At 36.4% G+C, this 20726-nt stretch overlaps 1 pseudogene; it reads left to right on the plus strand.

Moving 5' to 3' along the window:
- The first annotated feature begins 20425 nt into the window (after positions 1 to 20425).
- Positions 20426 to 20524, plus strand: LOC127789411 (small nucleolar RNA R71; annotated as a pseudogene).
- The last annotated feature ends 202 nt before the right edge of the window (positions 20525 to 20726 follow it).

Here is a 20726-nt window from a genome sequence, read left to right on the forward strand (position 1 = left end):
AATGCCAAGGTGTTGCAATCTCCCTTGCGGTCATCATAGTCACTCCTTGGCTCACCGTAAGAGCACGAGATCTTCCATGATATCCTAACAACTAGCCACAGTCACCAACACAAACATGATATATGACAAAGCAAAATGAATATGCATAACCAAGGGAAAATATGACATGTAAGCCTCAAAGGCATGATATGCAAGTCAACACCCACACCCAATGAAGCCAAATTGATCGAGATGTAGAAAAATGATGCAAGAAACACTCATAAGTGAAGCAACAAATGCTCAAGAGGAAGCAAGAAGCATGCAAAAACCACTCACCTTGACTAATTACCTTTGGAAGCACGACTTACAACAAGCGGGATGGGTTTTCTTGCAGTTTTTCTTACTGTTTGGCATAAATTTCGAGAAAGACCTGAAAACTTCGTCGAGGCTCATTCTCCCTCATTTCTCGCCCAATTTTCTCCATTCTTTTTGGCAGCGTTTCCTCTCTCAAACTCCCTTCCTTTTCCTCCTTGCTTGGTGCCCAAAATGAATAACCCCAAAGCCCTTATTTATAGGAAACTCTGTCGAACCAAATCACGCCATGTGTCGCGTCATCATTCCATCCATGAGCATCCAATCAAAATATGTCACATGTTTAATTAGATTTTCAACATTCACATCATTACATCCCACATGGTTAATTGAATTTTCTACATTTTCCATCATAAGACTTCAAATCCTATCTCCAAGTGGCCAATGAATTCTTGCCACATGTCCTTAAGGATAAGGTTTGGAGACTTTAGCAAACTTGGAGGCTAAGTAAGCTTTTCTTGGCCAATCACGTGATGCCACCTCAGGGGGTCATTATGAGCCATCATGTGACCTTATCTTATCTTCCAAGTGACCAATGGTTGATTGCCATGTGTCCTTGATGATAAGGTTTGGAGACTTTTGGAGGCTAAGTCTTGGATTTCAAAATGATCCAAAAATAGATTAAATGTTATTTGAGATCCGCAATCATGACTTAACTATATTGGAATAAGTTTTGAATCCACAATCTTTACTCCCAAATGGTTTAGTTGGCCCAATTCATTATTCCAATGATCTAGCTATAGGTTTCAAGAACTACACCTTGGCCCAAACTTTTCTGATAATTTGCATTTAGGCCCTTGCAACTTGGTCCCCGAGCCATTTTTAATTGCCCTTTTTGGTCCCTAAAAAATGGATAAATTACGCTAATATCCCAAGGTTTTTAGGAAAATTACACTTTTACCCGAACTTCAATATTTACGATTTTACCACTGGCTCAGAAACTGAACATTTGTCACAAGGCTTCTATAATCCCTTGAAAGAACCTATTTTCTCAAGTAATAAAGCCTAATAATCTCAGGTATTATATCATATTTGAGTTGAAAATCTGAGATTTTACATCCTCCCCCCCATAAAAATAAATTTCATCCTCAAAATTCCACCTCATTCCTCAAGATTATGGTGTCTCTAGAACAACTTCCTCAAGAGATATCATCTTACTCTTCAAGACTCACATCAGGGTGGACAATGTACCCGATTCAGTATGTCTTATCCAACATGGTTGACCCAACTTCAGGCCTTAGGCTCTTGAATTCGACTTAGAAATCAAAGTATTTCATCAAAAAATAACTTCAGGGATTTTGACTCATTCCCAATTGACTCCCTTCACGAGTCTTATCATGGACACAACTATTTCGTATAATCCTTTCCTGAATCTCTGACAATAGATTGTCAATCTCAAAAAGCTTTCAACCATCCATAGACAGTTAGGGATCATATCACAGAGCTTTGGTCCCTTAGGACTTGGATTCTAGCCCAAACATAACAACCATGGTGTTGCCCAAACTTTGGCATCTGTCTGTCTCCGCAGTTCACTATGTAGCTCTGACTCATGGGTCTCACACCCTTATCGCGAGCCAGCCTATAAGCTGCTTCGGTAATTAGTCACAAGCCCATCATTAGTCCTCTGCCTTGGTCATTACGCTCAGATCCGCTGTTACAGGCCACACACCTATGGTGCTATTGTTAAGCTAGAGCCTCTGTCTCGTCCCTGAGAGTTGTAATTGACCCAACTCCTGTCACTTCTGATACTTCTCTCAGTACCAGCCTAAATCTCCAAATCATAGGTGACACAACACTACTCACAATTTCCCTTCTATTGGAACCCATGCTCCCAAGTGTATATTTCTATTTGCATCTCATTTATTCTTGAAAATTCATTGTGTTCCAAATATAGAAAAAATCTTTTGGTCTTGGAACTAATTTTCAATCTTCATTTTTCTTGCACAACATTGATCCAAAATTCATCTTCTAAGGCTTGATCCATGCAAGTTGGCTCAATCATTAGATATTGTTAAGCTCAAGGGTAAGTAAATATGATTTTGATGATAACAAAAATATTTTTATTATGTAAATGTATTTCTTTCTCATACAAAAAAAAAAATTGAATTAAAAGTGGGCACAAAGAGTAAATTTGTTTTGAATTAAAAATGGATTGTCTTTAAACGTGTTTCTTTATTTTGATCATTTATGTCTCAAAAATTTATGCTTGAATTTTAATTTCTTGATAAATATATTTCTTATTTATGCAAAAAGTATATTTATTTTGAATTAAAGGAGAATTGCTTTTAAACATGTTTTTTCTTTCTCATAGAAAAAGTAAATTTATTTTGAATTAAAGAGAATTGGTTTTAAACATGTTTTCTCAAACTCATGCAAAAAGTAAATTTATTTTGAATTAAAAGGGAATTATTTTTAGACATGTTTTCTTATTTTAATAATTTATATCTCAAAAGCTTATATTTGAAATTTTAAATTTTGAATTAAATGAAAATTATTTTTAGACATGTTTTCTCTTACTCATGCAAAATGCAAATTTATTTTGAATTAAAGGTAGGACATATTTTCTTATTGTTTGAGAAAGTTTAAACATTTTTTAAATTTCAAATTTCATATTAAGCTTTTCTTTAATGGCTAGTGTGTTTGGAAGATGTATATATATAGTGTAGGCACCTTAGGCGAATCCCACATCGGCCATGCAAATGGGGGAAACTGGGCATATAAGTGCAGAGGGTGTTCTACATAGTGACGCGCGTTTTGGGATTAAATCCCAGAGCGATAAAATCGGGGATTGGTTGCGACCTGAACCGGACAATACGTTGCTATGTGGACCCCGGCCATTACAAAATGGTATCAGAGTCGACCCCCAAGCCTCTGAGCGCAGTGGTGGGGCAAACCTCAGCATGGACGCTGAATCCCTAGTGGGGGTGCGTGTAGGCACCTTAGGCGAATCCCACATCGGCCATGCGAAGGGGAGAAACTAGGCATATAAGTGCGGAGGGTGTTCTACATAGTGACGCGCATTTTGGGATTAAATCCCAGAGCGATAAAACTGGGGATTGGTTGCGACCTGAACCGGAAAATACATTGCTATGTGGACCCCAACCGTTACATATAGGATAAGTATGGAGGCTCAAGATAAAACAAACTTGATAGAGCATTCAAACAAGAGTGAGAAGGTTCGAAGTGCTGGAAGTGTGCTGGCCGGTGGAATTCCCAATTGTTGGTGATTTATTTGTAATTGTCTCTAGTTGTAAGTTTGTTATTTTTACTCACTTGTTGTGTGAGGGGATTGTATTTGCTAGTAGTATGCTAGTGGTTCTTGCTGAGACAAAGGATTGTATGTTGGTTCTAGTTCCAATTAAAAGCTAGTATTGATTCTCCTTAGTGGAACCTCAAATTAAGTCTTGAGAGCCTCAAGCTAAGTCATGAGAGAAAGGATTAGGCTCTTTAAAGCCGAACCTCTATAAATTTCTCTTGTTCTGTGTGGTTGTGTGATTTTACTGATTTCAATCCTACTACAATCACCACATATTAAGATCACAAATTTAAAAGTTTTCAAAAGAGCTAAAATTATTAATTTTTGAAAAACCCAATTCACCCCCCTCTTGGGTATTTTTCTGGGCAACAAATATGAAAGTCACATTGTTACAATATTGATGTAATGATGTCTTAGTCCTTACACCTTGACTTGGTTCTCCAATTATTTGATTTATTGGATGATCTTGCACAAATTTATAATTCTTGGAAAACTTACCTAAATCATCCTTGTATAATAGTTTCTCTTGATTTTGTGATTGAGAACTTGATGGTTCATTTAGAGATTCTTCTTGAATTCTTAGTTTTTCAATCTTCTTGGATGGATCTATTGTTATCGTCTCCTCTTCATCTTCGATTCTTATATTTAACTTCGGAGTCTCATTAAATTTTACATGTATGGATTCTTCCAAGGTATTTATTCTAATATTGTAGATTCTTTAAGCCTTACTAGTATTTGAATATTCAAGAAAGATTCCTTGATCACTTTTAGCCTCAAATTTTCCTACATTGTCCTTTGTGTTCAAGATAAAACATTTAAATTTAAAGGCTCTAAAATAGGATACGTTAGGCTTTTTGTCATAGTATAATTCAAATGGTGTTTTCTTGATGCCTTGTCTTAGATTAAACCTATTTAGGATATAACAAGCAGTATTGATCGCTTCGGTCCAAAAATACATTAGCAAGTTATTCTCAAAAAAACATGGTTCTAGCCATCTCTTGAAGAGTCTTATTTCTCCTCTCAACAACACCTTATTGTTGTGGGGTTCTAGGTGTAGAGAATTAGTGAAGAATACCATTTGCTTCACAAACTCCATAAAATGACTATTCTCAAATTTTCCACCATGATCGCTTCTAATAGTGACAATTTTATCATCTTGCTCTCTTTCAACTCTTTTAGCTAGTTTGACAAAATTTTGAAAACCTTCATCATTTGATGCTAAGAACATAACCCATGTAAACCTAGAAAAGTCATCTACTACAACATATGTATAAAATTTTTCACCTTAACTTCTAGTTTGAGTGGGTTCAAATAAGTCCATGTGCAAGAATTGTAGAGGTTTACTGGTTGATATTTTACTCTTAGATTTAAAGGAAGCTCTAGTTTGATTTCCTTGGCAACAAACATTATAAGATATTTCTTCATTAATCTTTATCATAGTGAGACCTATAACTAAATCTTTATTAGCTATTTTTCTGATTAAGTCCGGATTAATATGACATAATCTTCTATGACATAAGAGAATATCCTCATTCTTTACTATTAGGCATTATTTCTAGAAGGTGACAGACCTTCCTTCTTTGGGAGTGAGATCTATAGATCTCTTCCATTAGTCATGTGCTGTGAGCATCCACTATCCATATACCATTTGCTTCACATTGTGGTCCTCACTCACATCTACATATTTGATAAGATTATATTTTAGGTTTGGACACCCATCTATAGACGAATCCCTTGAATCTTTCTTCATTGGGATCAAATGATTTAATTATTCTTAATGTATGTGGATGATGAGAAACATTTAAAATTTTATGATCTAACTCATTCATTGTTTGTGTAGTGGTCCTCTCCCGGATAATCCCGCTAGCATAAGAAATTCGAAAGGAGGTCGTCACATAAATGGATACAGAAACAATAACTCAAATTAAACACCAAATATATTTTTTTTTTACTTGCTCACTGATCTTCAGGAGCTAAAATAAAGCATTTTCATCAACAACTTAACTTACACAATTCTTTAGGCTCAAGGGCCATACAATCAAAATATAAGGGCAAATATCATTTACAAAATGAATCTCACTTTACATGCCCTTAAAACATCTCACTCCCATGGACCTTTTTTGACTGGGATATCTGTGTACACCACTAAACCCAAGCTCTAGCCTCACTGGACTCGCTCTCAGTAATTGCTTTTGCCTTACCTTAAATGACAGGAATAAACAAGGTGAGCCACAAGGCTCAACAAGTATATATTACAACAAATGGAGTAATGGAGTTAAGGCATGGATAAATCAAAGTAAAATAAACCCGACTTCGCAAGTACGAGTAGCATTTCCCATTAATTCCCATCATTATTATCATTCCCATGCCATTGTCATTATGCATTTTATGCATTGTTTCACTTCTCATGAATACATAGATTTCCATGCATCTCATCGGCCCTCAAAGCCTTTTATTCACATGCATGCATACATATACATAGAAAAATCATTTAGCCATTCATTTAGCTTAAGCATCGCCTACCGAGTTTTATTGCCACCTCACCCGCATCAAGCGCTCTTTAAGATATCCTTTTCTCACCCTGCGGTACATAGCCGTCGTGCAAAATAATAAATGCGCAAATAATAATACCATGCAATGCTCATGTAGATTTCGAGTAAACATATCAAACATGCTTTATTATTAGCAATGTTCTCACCATACCATCATTCATTGAGATTCATTTCCATACCATTTCTCAAGGTCAAACAAGTTGATTACATGAATTCACCATTAAAAATTCATGATTTTCATTTTCAATTCTCACCATTAATTAACTTCCCCATTTTTGGACCACCTACATATTTGCGAGATGATTTTGAAGCCAACTAAAATATCACAAGAGCTTTGGAGAAGAATTACAAACATTAGAAAAGAATCGGACCAAAAAGAAAGAATTAATTCATTTTGTTAGTTGACTAAATAAATGAGTTAGTCGACCAACTAGGGACTTAGTCGATAGATGAAGAAGATTTAGTCAACTAAATAGGAACTTGGTCGACCGATTAAAACACTTGGTCGACTAACATAACCAAATTACCCACTTGGTCGATCGATTGAAACACTTGGTCGACTAATAGAAGCCAAATTACCCACTTGGTCGACTGATTGAAACACTTGGTCGACTAACAGAAACCAAAATACCCACTTAGTCAACAGAAGCATAAATTTAGTCGACTAACAGAATCTCAAACACCTACTTAGTCGACAGAATGAGGACTTAGTCGACCAACAGAGGCCTGAAACTTAAAAATAACAACGACAATCCACAAAACTCAACATCCCAAGCAAGATATACCAAAACCTTGCTTCTCTAATATTCCTAATCAATCAAGTGTCATTCCTTTGAGAATTTAGGGTGAGCTAGTGGTTGCACTCTCACCCTGCAATTAAAACACAATAAAGCTTTTATATTTTTTTCTTTATTTTGGTGAGAGCTTTATACTCGTTAGTGTACGAGTGCAATTGTAGTCCAAATTTAAATTTGTATTTTTTGGATGGGTTTAGGTCATCCACTTAGAGATTTATTTATGGCAAAAGAAAAAGAATGTCACACACACACGCATTTGAACGAATTGGAAACAATATTTTTTTATGAATTTTCAGATAACGGATACTAGGAAATAAAGTAAGGCAGAAATTGAAATAAACACTGAATGTGAGAATAAGAAATTGAATAACACTTGAGTTAAGACAATTTCAGCACCAACCCGCTTATCCCCAATTTTTAGTAGAAAAGATTAGCAACATTAATTTAATTTCAGATGTGAGGGTATGCTATTAAATGCAATTAGAGATGATGATAGTTCTAGTTTAAGCAATCCCCATACATGATACATGAGATTCTAGTTTAAGCAACTATCATAAATTCGATTGCAATTAATACACAAAATAACTAAATTAATCATCCGAGTTTAGTATGATAGCATTTCCAGTTCTTGTAATTCCCATACGTGGCATGAAAGCTCTAAGTTGATTTATCAATAATTAATACACACTCATACTGAAATTTAAATTAATATCACTCATTTAAAGCGCAGGTTTCTTTGAGAATCATTGGCGTTGGACACTGTTCTTGCCTTAACCCAATATTAGATTTAGCTACTCATCTTCATTTGAAAGTTAATTGATAGAAATTTAAATGATGTAATTTAAATGACAGGAATTAAAATAACAGAAATTAACCGGTCATTTAGGCTGTGGATAATAAAAAGACGTGAATTAAAATTGCATAAATTTAAAAGCAGAAATTAATCGACCATTTAGGCGGTGGATAATAAAGTAATAATAAATGACATGAGAATTCAAGAGAAAAAAGAAAAGAAGTAAGATCACAAGAGAAGACAAGAGAAAAAAGAAGAGAGAACAAGAGCAATTCTCAAAGAAAAACTCTAAGAAAATAACTAAACTTTGATTCAAGAATAATAATCACTCTTACAAGTGCAACCAAGTGAGCTATTTATAGCCCACAAGATGCAATACAAACCACACAATTTTAATTATACAACTATACATAATTATATCTAATGGGCACTCACACACCTAAAGTTAAATGGATTTTAGCTAAAATACACACCTAAAAAAACACTCATAAAATAAATATTTAAAAATAAAAAAATAAAAAAATGGATTTGTACAAGTTGGGTTTTGGGTCTTCTTTATGTTGGATTTGGGCCTTTCTTGGAATTAAAATGCTTGGGCCTTCTTTGGTTGATTCCATTCAATAGTTGTTCCAATTGCACTAGATTTTGAGTAGTAATGTTGGCCATCCGATTGACTCTTTAACATCTTCAATTACTCGGCAAATGTCAATTTCTTTGTATCATCTTGATAATAGTACATAATGTACATAATTATTCAAATTAAACATTAATATAAAATAAAAAATAGGGATATAATTCATTAAGATTTAGAAAAATTAATTCCTCATCATACCCCCCCAACTTAAACATTGCTAGTCCCTTAGCAATCAGACTATACACCTACCAAGATTTATTCGCAATAACTATATGAATGTAAAAATTTCAAATTCGAAACCGAAATGCATAAAATCGAATAAGTAATTTAGCATTATAAATCAGATTTTTAGTTAAAGGTCATACAATCTCATGAATGACAATTAGGATAACCAACACACAGACTTACTCCATCGAAGTTTTGACTTTAAACATTACTGTGGATTTTCCCTCCAATAAAAAGGATTCCTCAGGGGATGCACCATTATAAGAGTAAACACAGAACAAGTTCAAAACTCGATGTCATCCCAAATACAAGGAACGTATTTTCATGAAAGAATAGGGAAATTAAAATAACTTCATGACTGGAATAATGCCCTAAATGAATAGCTTCTGAATTTAAACATGATTCCCTACTCCGAACTCGAATTCTGAGATCACATAATTTATAGTATCAAGAGGGACCAGACCGGGTTATAATGGGGCTATGAGGTTAATACGGGTTGTTTAAGAAAAGGCAGAGTGTGCAAAGGGTGTGTCGGGAATTTTTTTTTTCTTCAGCATTTATTTTGAAACAATTGTGCTTAAAAAAAAGAAAAAAATGAAAAAAAAATGGAAAATAGCTAGATAGACTAATTTCCAAAAACACACCAGGTTTAACAAAATTCATATGGTTATGGGTTAAACGAGGGTAACGAAAGAAATTGAACTACAAATGGCTCAAATGGGCTAGTAAGGGAGGTTAATGTAAAGAAAGAAAAAGGTTAATAAACCCAAAATAAAAGAAATTGATCCCCCTATCATGCTTTTACAAAACGATGTTACTCAATCAACTAATTTAGAGTTTGAAACCAGCCAAATTCATCCACTATCATACTAGACATTCAAGGCGAATTGATGTTTTGAAGCTATTAAAAATATGAGATAAACAATAAAGCACGTTTAGAGTAAGTGTTATTTCACTAAGAATCAATGTTTATTAGGCTCAAACACTCACTCGGGTAATAGTCTTCACTTCTATTGAGGGATCATGCAGTGTACTAATCAGCTAATTACTGTTACCTTTGATTTTATCATCGATAACCAATTTCTAATTTTTTTAATACCCGATGAATGCAAATTATCTGTTCTAATGCATATACGTTTTCAAGAAAGTGAAATTAATGCATTCATTTTTTGTATTACAACCTTAACCGGCTATCAGTGTATAACTCCAAAGCTTTAGGGATAGCACTATTTAAAACACACAATTTTTTTTTTTAATAAGAATAGATAAAGATAACCAATTCACACAAAACTACAAGCAAGTAATAGCAAATTCACAGTTAAACATGAACTAGATAATTCATAACTAGACCTTACTGCCCCCAACTTGAATTGTAGTAATAAAATAGGGTTGTTTGAAATACTTGTAACTCCACAAGTCCATAGATTTACTGTGAACTATTAAAATTCAAACAAACAAATGAGCATACCATATATATATATATATATATTTATTTTTTACACAAAAATAAAAAAAAAAATTATGCAGGTCATAAGATAAATAAAATGCATCTCAATAGTACAAAAAATACTCCTTACTTAGCCATCTTATCATAGACTTGTCTAATAACATTCCACAATTTTTTTTTTTTTAAGAACACAACCAAGAAAAATCCTGCAAGTTTGTAAAATAAACAAATGCGTCTCAAGAGTACAAAAAGTACTTCTTACTTAGTTATCTTAATAAATAGCACTCCTTACAATGATAAATCTAAATTAATCGGACCCCTTTGGCGCTTGTTTCTGATTGCCTTAGACTAGTCTATTCGAGGCTCATAAGGATCGTACTGTAGAACATAAGCGTGTAATTTCTCTAGCAGCTCCTCAATGGTGGATGCAAAAATAAAAATCTTTCTTACTGAAAGAGAAATGAACTTTTAGTCCATAGCCTGATCAAGAAAATAGAACAACCCATCGAAAAAATGGTTAACATTTAAAAGCCCAATGGGTTTGGTATGGAGATTACTCTTGGCCCAAGAGATTATACAAAAGATATCTTCAAGTGTTCCAAAACCTCCTGGTAAAGCAATGAAAGCGTCTGACTGATAAATCCTACAAACCATGCGCTCAGACATAGAAGTCGTTTCTATAAATTGACTGCGTGTAATCCCGAAAATATGTGGTTCAGCCAAAAGGATTAGCATTACACTTACCACATATGATTTTCCAAGATGTGCAGCTTGTGAAACACAACCATTCAATCCACGACTTCCCCCTTCATATACCAAATTAATTTTTTTCTCTCCTAATTTTAGGCCAAGTTCGCTTGCTACAAATGCGCAACAACTATCGCTCTCAAGTTGAGAGCCACATAGTACACATATGGTATTGATTCGATGAACTAACTGACCTTCCATTTATATTTGTTCTTTATGTATGCCTTGAAAAGAGGTTTGGTGATCAAAAGTAGCTATATAGGAATTCAACAAGAAATAAACACAAACAAAAATCATGCGTATGTACAAGTAGTTGTGATTGTGGCTCACATCTTCCTCTGGTTTTACGTCTAGAAATGGCTTAAACACTTTCTATAAAGTGGGGACAAGCTTCCCATCTAATTTTCTTATAGATTGGTGTAAGCACCCCTGCCCGGATATCCCAACCACCTGGACTACTCGAACGGGAGCACATACGGAAGGGAAAAAGAATGGAACATACAAAACAAAACTACCCTAGCATGCATACACAAAAATAAGAACAGCGGAAGCGAAGCTAAACACATGCATGCACTACAGGTACCCCGCTAACACAGCGGTCACATGATAAATAAATGAACACAGACTCTTGTGCCGACATACACGAGACTCGAGGAAAAACCTAGCACAGTACAAAATAATAGAGTAAATCCTACTTAGACATCAGAGTTGACAGGGATTGACGGGACTGCCTGTACACCATACCGACTCTGCCACTACAACCTGACTTTCTTGCCCGGACCCATGCTACCACTACCTAGAATGATGGAAAGTAAGATGAGTCGAGAGACTCAGCAAGCATAAGAAAGGAAAGGCTGAAGGCTGTGTAAATCCAATAAACTCTCCCCAGAATAAACCCCCAGAGTTGACAGGGATTGACGGGACTGCCTGTACACCATACCGACTCTGCCACTAGAACCTGACTCTCTTGCCCGGACCCACGCTGCCACTACCTGGAATGATGGAAAGTAAGATGAGTCGAGAGACTCAGCAAGCATAAGAAAGGAAAGGCTGAAGGCTGTGTAAATCCAATAAACTCTCCCCAGAATAAACCCCCAGGTACACACAAGCCATGAGATGCTATAACATAATAGCATAACATAATAAAAGCACATACTGGTCCTTGGGGCCCACACAAGACACACGGCACCCAAGTCCCATACCAACCTATCGCTGCCCTGAGAGGCGACATGTATCTCCAACAAACCTACACGCGCTATCCCGAGTCGATGCTCCCGTCACTCGTATGTCCATGTCGGTACTCCCGACACCCAAGCCATAGGCTCCCTCGGAACGATCCTCCTGTCTGAGAACTAATAACTACCAGTAGTCATGCAATGCACATAAAAATGTAATGGCGTAATGAGCATCAACTTGATACACTGGTGCCCATACATCCAAGCATCAGGTCATGCTCCGCCCACATAGTAAACCACACGCGATGCATATGCCCGTGCTGGATGCAACCTAGCCAAGCTAGAATGTCCGTGTCCAAGCATACTCAATAAATGAATATCCCAACATGCAACCCATACCCATGTGCATATTAAATCATGAACAGTAATATAATGAATCTAAACGTGTAGTAAATCACATACTGGTAGAGCTAGTCAATAGTGCCTGGCACCGGTCAACGACCAGTGACTAGGAGTGTTCACTCGATGGTCCACTCTAGGGCTGTACAGTAGTCTATTCCACGTCACCAAACAGCCGACCCCTGCCCTACTGCTCGATAGCTCTATCCGAACCATAAATAAATTCAAAAATCCGTAAATAAATCCCCACAACTATAAACCTAGTCCCCAAGTTGGGTTCGGCATCATTCCGAAAGGGCTGGGGGCGGTACAAACCCCCGTAGGCACACAACAAATAAAACTCTAGAAGTCCCGGGTTTACTTTAAATTAAAACAATTGAATAATAATTCAATAAATAATGCTAAGCGTCGAATTAGAGTAAAGGAGGGGATAAAATAAGAGAAATCACGGGATCTTTCACAGGAATTAAAGAGCATGAGAAGAGGGTTAGGAGCTTGCCTTTACACGACCATTTCTTGCTTTTCTTGCATTCCTGCTACGAAGTAAAACATTTCTCTAGCAATTAAAAAAATCATGGCTCACATTAATTAAATTTAATCGAGTAATATAAATAATTTAACCGTATAAAATCCCATGTAAGCACACCACAAATAAAACCCCAATGAGTCTCATATTTAATTTAAATTAAATCATACTAATAAAATCCTCAATTCGTATAATTAATACGTGACACCGAAATGAATTAAGGGAAGGCAAGAGGTTCATAAAATAGAAAGAAATTGTAAGGGTAGATGAGAGCTTGCCTGTATCTAGTCGTTTACTGCGTTTTACGCTTAAATGCCACCAAAATAATACACGCTGTAAAATAAAATAACTCCCAAAATCAATAAAATTGGACCCAAAATGAAATTCCAACCGTAAAAAATGTTTAATACAGATTTATTTACGTACCTGGCTAATTAAATCGCGATTAAACCACATTAAATCTTGAATTTTTCTCCAAAATTTCCCTCTTTTCTTCACTGTGCGTGCCATCTTCTTCCACCATTTTTTCCTCTGCAATTGCTGCTCGAAGAAGGCCGAAATCGACCTTTAAATTGCCTAAAATAAAGGGTAGAGGCGCGACCACGTGGTAGCCGCTGGGCCACGCTCTCGACCACCGCCTTTGGGGCCGAAACAACGTCGTTTCGGTCCCTCTTTAACAAAACCCAACCTCACGCGGATTCGATCCCGGATCGCCTACCTGGTCGCCATCGGGCGCAACCGCTCGCGCCCGCACTCGCCTTCAACTATATATGCGGACCAATTAAATTTATAGTGATTTGCGACCACTTCTGCAAATCGCATTCAGCACCCAGAAACTTTCGAAAATACCACATACACCCCCCAATCTCCAATTCCTCTTATTACACTTTAACCCCATAGTTTTTAGAAAATCCACTAAATTAATTTACTTTCATTTTTCTTTATTTCCATAAATATTCTCAAATAAATTAATTAAACACATAAATATCCTATTTCCTCAAAATACACAAATTATTATTTATCTCCCTAAATCTCCAAATACCCAATAAATTAACATTTCCTTTTAACCCACAAATATTTAATAACCAACACAAATACGATAATTAATACTTATTAACCATTTTCAAATAACTTAATTAATTACCTTTAATCCATTATTTTCCTCAAAACCACATAAATTATTATTTCCAAATTTTGAGATATTACAATTGGAAAACAGGATCGTTTTTAGTAAGATTCCCAAGACTATAGCGTTGGTGGTCACTTATGAACTGGGTCCACAAAGCAAGAAGTTCTCTTTGCACTATTCCACATAGATGCATCTCAAGAGTCAATTGGATATCATCCAAAGACTCCTTACTCAGTCCATCCTTTATGAAACTAATTTTATCTTCTCGATTTACAGACGTAAACCCCACAGATTTGCATCGTGTGTTACAGGTCTAATGAGCACATTTGTGACAACCATTCACTCTTTTCACTCTTCGTTTCTTCGTAAAACTACTCTTTCTCAAGCTTGGAAAGTGCTTAAAACTAGGTGAAGTTTCACCAGCTAATCAAACTTTTTCTTCGATCAGCCAATGAATATCTTTAGGAATGTTATTACGCATCAACAACCTAAGTCTTTCACACCTAGCGGCATAAATTTTTTTCAAATCATTATGCGGGAGAGATGGATAATACTTGTGAATTTTTGAGAGCTGAATATCCATTTTTTTTTTAAAAGACAACTATAATAAGAAGAAAGTAAAGAACTATGAACCTTACAAAAGAGATGAGAGTACCTGATCGAAGAATAACACAAAGGAGAGAAGACTAAGATCAAAGAAGTGTGGCTTGCCTCATGCAGATACGAGATCTCTTATAGGGCAGTGGAAGTCACCATTCCAATAACCACACTTGGCTCGAGGCGTGCCACGAATGTAGGGTCACGTCTGGCGTCTCCTTTTTCAACATTCGGCGTTTTTTTTTTCAACGCTTGGCGCCTCATTTTTTAACATTTGGCAGTATGCTTCTTTCTTTATAAGGCAGTGTGATTACACTGCCCGAGAAAAATGGCTACCACCAGCGTCAATTATGTCTCCCTCTTTTCTCTCTCAAATATATATATATATGTATTTAACTTTTTATTATTATATATTCTTATTGTTATATTTTTTAATTTTATTATACTATTTATTATTATTATTATTTAATTTTTTATTTTTTTATTTATATATATATTTTTTTATTTTTTTTAGGGACCCAATAAAATCATATATACCACACAAGACAATATTATCGAGTCAAACAAAATTATTTACAAAATGGATTAAATTCAAATACCAATAAATTCTTAAGTACACCATACCCCCTAACTTGAATTGCGCATTGTCCTCAATTGGCAATAAAAGTATAAAAGATAGGCATACGTGGTGGTCTTCAATGCATAAACTCGTATGCAAAAATTTTTTTTAGACTACATACAGAGAAACACTATTTGAGTCAAAGTTAATTAAGTAATGCAAAAAAGGAACAATTTATATATATATATATTTTTTTTTTTAATGTCCCAGATCCGGAGACATCCATTTGACCTAAATGGAAATGTGATCTTTTAACGTCAGATTCTCAGACAACACGAAACTTCCCTTACTCATCAGATGATGGTGGATAATCCAAATCCATAACTCCTTCATTCTCCTCAACACTACCCTGGTATGGTTTCAACCTATGACCATTGACTGTAAGAAGTTGTCCTAACTCCAGATTTTCTATCTTAAAGGCCCCATATTTTGAGATAGACTTGATTACAAAGGGGCCGACGCATCGAGACTTCAATTTTCCTAGGAATAGATACAATCGAGAATCGTATAAGAGCATATGTTGCCCTACCTGAAAGCTTTTCCAAATGATGTGCTGATCATGCAACTCTTTCATGCGAAGCTTGGCCAATAATGCATTTTCAAATGCCTCGTTTCGAATTTCCTCGAGCTCATTCAATTGGAGCTTCCTAGATAGGCCTGCTTCAGTTAAACTCTTATTGATCTTTTGAATTGCCCAAAATGCTCTATGCTCAATTTCCACCGGTAGATGACAAGATTTACCGTATACTAGCCTATAGGGAGACATTTCTAAAATCATTTTGTAAGCTGTCCTGTACACCCAAAGAACGTCTACTAGTCTTAAGGACCAATCCTTATAATTAGTAGCAATAGTCTTTTTCAATATGCGCTTAATCTCCCCATTGGCTAACTCGACTTGACCATTGGTTTGGGGATGGTATGGTGTTGCAACCTTGTGCAATACACCATATTTCTTCTTTAGTCCTGCCACAACTTTATTACAAAAATGGGAACCCTCATCACTGATGATCGCTCGTGGCATCCCAAATTGACTGAATATGTTTTCTTTCAAAAATTTCACTACAGTCCTATAGTCATTTGTTTTGGCTGAGATCATTTCAACCCATTTGGACACATAGTCGACAGCAAGTAAGATGCATTCATAACCAAATGAATTGACAAATGGGCCCATAAAATCCATACCCCAATAGTCAAAGACTTCTAATACTTGGATCGGATGTAATGGCATCATGTTTCTCCTCGACAGACTTCCTAACCTTTGATATCGATCGCAACTTGAACAGAACTTGTACACATCCTTGAACAGTGTCGGCTAATAAAATCCACTCTGAAAAATTTTTGCAACTGTTTTCTTGATAGAAAAATGGCCTCCACATGCAAGAGTGTGACAGAAATTAATGACACTCTGTTGTTCATGATCGGGTATGTATCTACGGATGATTTGGTCAGGACAATATTTGAACAAGTACGGGTCATCCCAAAAGAATGTCACCACCTTCCGAAAATTGTTTTGCTTGTCTAGCCTAGACCAGTGATCTAGAATATGTCTAGTGACTAGATAATTTGCTATGTCAGCATACCATGGAAGGATAGGTGATGTAGATTGACTACTTATTTGAAATAATTGTTCATCTGGAAAGGAATCATGGATTGGGTTCTCAAACTGATTTAGCTCTTGACATGGTAGACGAGACAAATGGTCAGCCATAACATTTTTTACCCATTTTTTATCTCTTATTTAAATGTGAAATTCTTGCAGAAGTAAGATCCATCGGAGGAGACGGGGTTTTGCATCTTGCTTTGTGAACAAATACTTTAGAGCAGTGTGATAGGTAAAAATGATCACTAGTGACCCTATGAGGTAAGATTGGAACTTGTCTAGGGTAAAGACAACTACGAGTAACTCTTTCTCTATAGTGGTGTAATTCTTTTGCATCTCATTAAGAGTTTTGCTAGCATAGTATATCACATGAGATTTCTTATCCTTCCTCTACCCTAACATAGCTCCTACAACGTAATCACTAGCATCGCACATAAGTTCAAACAGGAGGGACCAATCAGGGGACTGAATGATAGGTGTAGAAACGAGTGATTTCTTCAACTTCTCAAAAGCAACTTGACACTCACCGTTCCACTCAAAAGGTATGTGAAAGGCTAGGAGGCAGCACAAAGGTCTGGCTATGGCACTGAATGAAGCAATAAAGCGCCTATAAAAACCAGCATGACCAAGAAAAGACCTAACCTCTCTCACATTCCTTGGGGCAGGTAATTTTTGAATTGACTCAACCTTGGACTGATCAACCTCAATACCCTTGGAAGAAACAATATGTCCTAGGACACTTCCTTGAGTAACCATGAAATGACACTTCTCCCAATTCATTTTTTTGCACCGAACGAAAATTTTCTCCAAATTTTCTAAACAACTCTCAAAACTGTCTACGTAAACTGAGAAGTCATCCATAAAGACTTCTACCACATTCTCAACCAATTCATGAAAAATACTCATCATGCATCTTTGAAAGGTTGCAGGGACATTGCACAGACCAAAATGGCATTCGTCTGTAAGCAAATATCCCGAATAGACATGTGAACGTAGTTTTCTCCTGATCTTTTAAGATAATTTCAATTTGATTATACCCAGAATACCCATCTAAGAAGCAGTAGAAGGTATTTCCCGCTATTCTCTCTAACACCTGATCCAAAAATGGGAGCAAAAAATGATCCTTCCTAGTCATAGAGTTGAGCTTCCTATAATCTATGCACATACGCCATCCAGTCTGGATGCGTGTAGGAATGAGCTCATTGTTCTCGTTTTCTATCATAGTGACTCCTGACTTCTTAGGTACGACTTGAGTTGGACTAACCCATTTGGAATCAGATATAGGGTAGATGATGTCAGAATCTAAGAGCTTCAACACCTCCCCCTTAACCATTTCCTTCATGTTTGGGTTTTAACCTTCTCTGTATCTGTCTCACCGGCTTTGCACATTCTTTCAACAAAATTCTATGGGTGCAAATTAAGGGACTAATGCCATGCAAGTCTGCTATAGTCCAACCTAGAACTTTCTTGTGTGCCTTTAACAGATTTAGCAATTGTTCTTCCTGTTGAGGATTCAGACATGATGAGATCACCACCGACAAAGATTCTCCATCACCTAGGAATGCATACTTAAGGTTGTTTGGCAATGGTTTCCTTTCAGGTGCGGGTGAGTAGCTTGATGATGGCAGAGGTTTACTTCGTCAAGATCTGAGAGGTTTTGGTTTTGGGTTACCGTAGGCTATGGATAAGACAGATTCAGTTTTCTCTCGAGAGCAATCTTGCTGCTCCACAAATTCCTCCAACTTAAAATTTTCCTGAGAAAATTCATAGTTAATGTACTCTTCACTCAATGTATGTATCAAATCAGCTTCTTCAGTCTTATTCTCCATGTCAGGTTGTTTGGAAACCCTAAAAATGTTTGTTTTCAAATCATATTTTCAAATGACAATTTCAAGATTCCATTCCTAAAGTTGATGATGGCATTTGATGTGGCAAGGAATGGTCGACCTAAGATGATTGGCACAGGAGGTTGAGGCCCCTGATGCGGCTGGTTGTCCAAAACGATGAAGTCTATTGGAAAGTAGAACTTATCGATTTGTACTAAAACATCCTCCACAATTCCTCGAAGAACTTTAACTAATAGATCAGCCAGCTGAAGGGTCACTCTAGTGGGTTTGAGCTCACCTAATCCCAACTGTTAATACACAGTATATGGCAACAAATTGACACTAGCTCCTAAATCCAAAAGTGCCCGATCAACCTTTTGACTTCCTATGATGCATGTAATAGTTGGACAACTTGGGTCTTTGTATTTGGGAGGAGTTTTCAATTGGAGAATGGTGCTGACTTGTTCGGTCAGAAATGTCTTTTCATGCACATTTATTTTTCTTTTAACAGTGCACAGATCTTTCAAAAATTTTGCATATGAAGGTGTTTGTTTGATTGCATCCAACAGCGGGATGTTGATTCTCACTTGCTTGAATACTTCATATATGTTCGTATTTTGTTGTTCCTTCTTTACACTAATCAATCTTTGAGAAAAATGAGGTTTGGGCTTGAATTGAGTTCCCTCTACAACATTTTTGCCTTTGTCCTCCTTTTTGCTTGGTACTTGTTCTTCCTCCAAGGTTGTTTTGATAACCGAATCACTGTGATAGGCTACCTCTTCTTCTTGCATAGTAGGGTATGACATCCTAGGGTCTTCAGGTTTCTCAACTATTTTTCCACTCCTTAGGACAGTTACTGCTTGCACTTACTCGTGACTTTTATTTTCACTAGATAAGGCTTCTACCTGATGGGTTTGACCTACGGGATTCGGATTGGGTTGGGAAGGAAATCGTCCAGGTTCTCTTACACTCAATGTTTGGGTCATCTTGGTTAATTGGCTTCTAATGTCTTCCATGGCTCTATTGGTTTGTTCTTGGAATTTGGCCACTTGTTCATTTGTTCCCATTTGGCCTTGCATGAATTGATTGAGGGTGTCTTCTAAGGATCTCCTATGAGGAGATTGGTATGTGTTGGTTGTAGATCCCTGATTAGCCTGAAATTGTGGAGGTTGTGAAGGGAATGGCAGTTGGGCTACAGAATCATTTCTCCATGAGAAGTTAGGATGATGGCAGAGGTTGGGATGATAAGAATTGAAGTTCGTATGGTGACCCCCGGAATGAAAATTCCCCCCTTGATTCTGGTTTGAATATTGCCTTCCTTCATTGTTGTGTGAGTGTGTGTTTCCAGTTTAACCCTACAATACCTCCTTAAAAGCAGGTAATGTAGGATAATCCTTTGTCTTGTGGTTTGAAGTCTCACACACAGCATACCTAACCTTAATTTCATTAACAATCTGGGCTTTCTTTATCTCTAAAGTTTCAATCTTCCGGGTTAATGCAGCTAACCTGGCATTCAAATCATCATTCTCATTTAGTTGATGTTTACCCCTGGGCTGTGGATAGTCTCTTGAATCATTAGCTGATAGTGGCTGAACTTCCCAATTTCTAGTATTTTCTACTAAAGTGTCAAAGAAATGAAATGTCTTATCAGACAATTTGTCGAAGAATTCCCCATTGCATATGGTTGACACTATCATCTTAAGATTGGGAGATAAAGCATCATGGAAGAAGCTAACCATTCTCCATTGCTCAAAAGCGTGATGTGGACAGGCATTGAGAAGGTCCTTGAATCGTTCCCATGCTTGAGCAAAATTTCATTGGGTTTGTAGGAAAAATTCATCATTTGCCTTTGGAGATTTACGATTCCATTTGCTAGAAAGTATTTTTTTAAGAACGTGGTTTGCATTTCTCTCCATGTTCCAATAGATTGAGGCGCAAGCATGTTTAACCATATCTTCGCCTTATCTTTTAATGAGAATGGAATGAGCTTTAATCTAACCACATCCTCATTGACAGTTTGTTCCATACAAGTTCCACAAACTTCCTCAAACTC

Source organism: Diospyros lotus, chromosome 13 (assembly GCF_014633365.1).
Source record: "Diospyros lotus cultivar Yz01 chromosome 13, ASM1463336v1, whole genome shotgun sequence".
In the NCBI taxonomy this organism is placed as follows: domain Eukaryota; kingdom Viridiplantae; phylum Streptophyta; class Magnoliopsida; order Ericales; family Ebenaceae; genus Diospyros; species Diospyros lotus.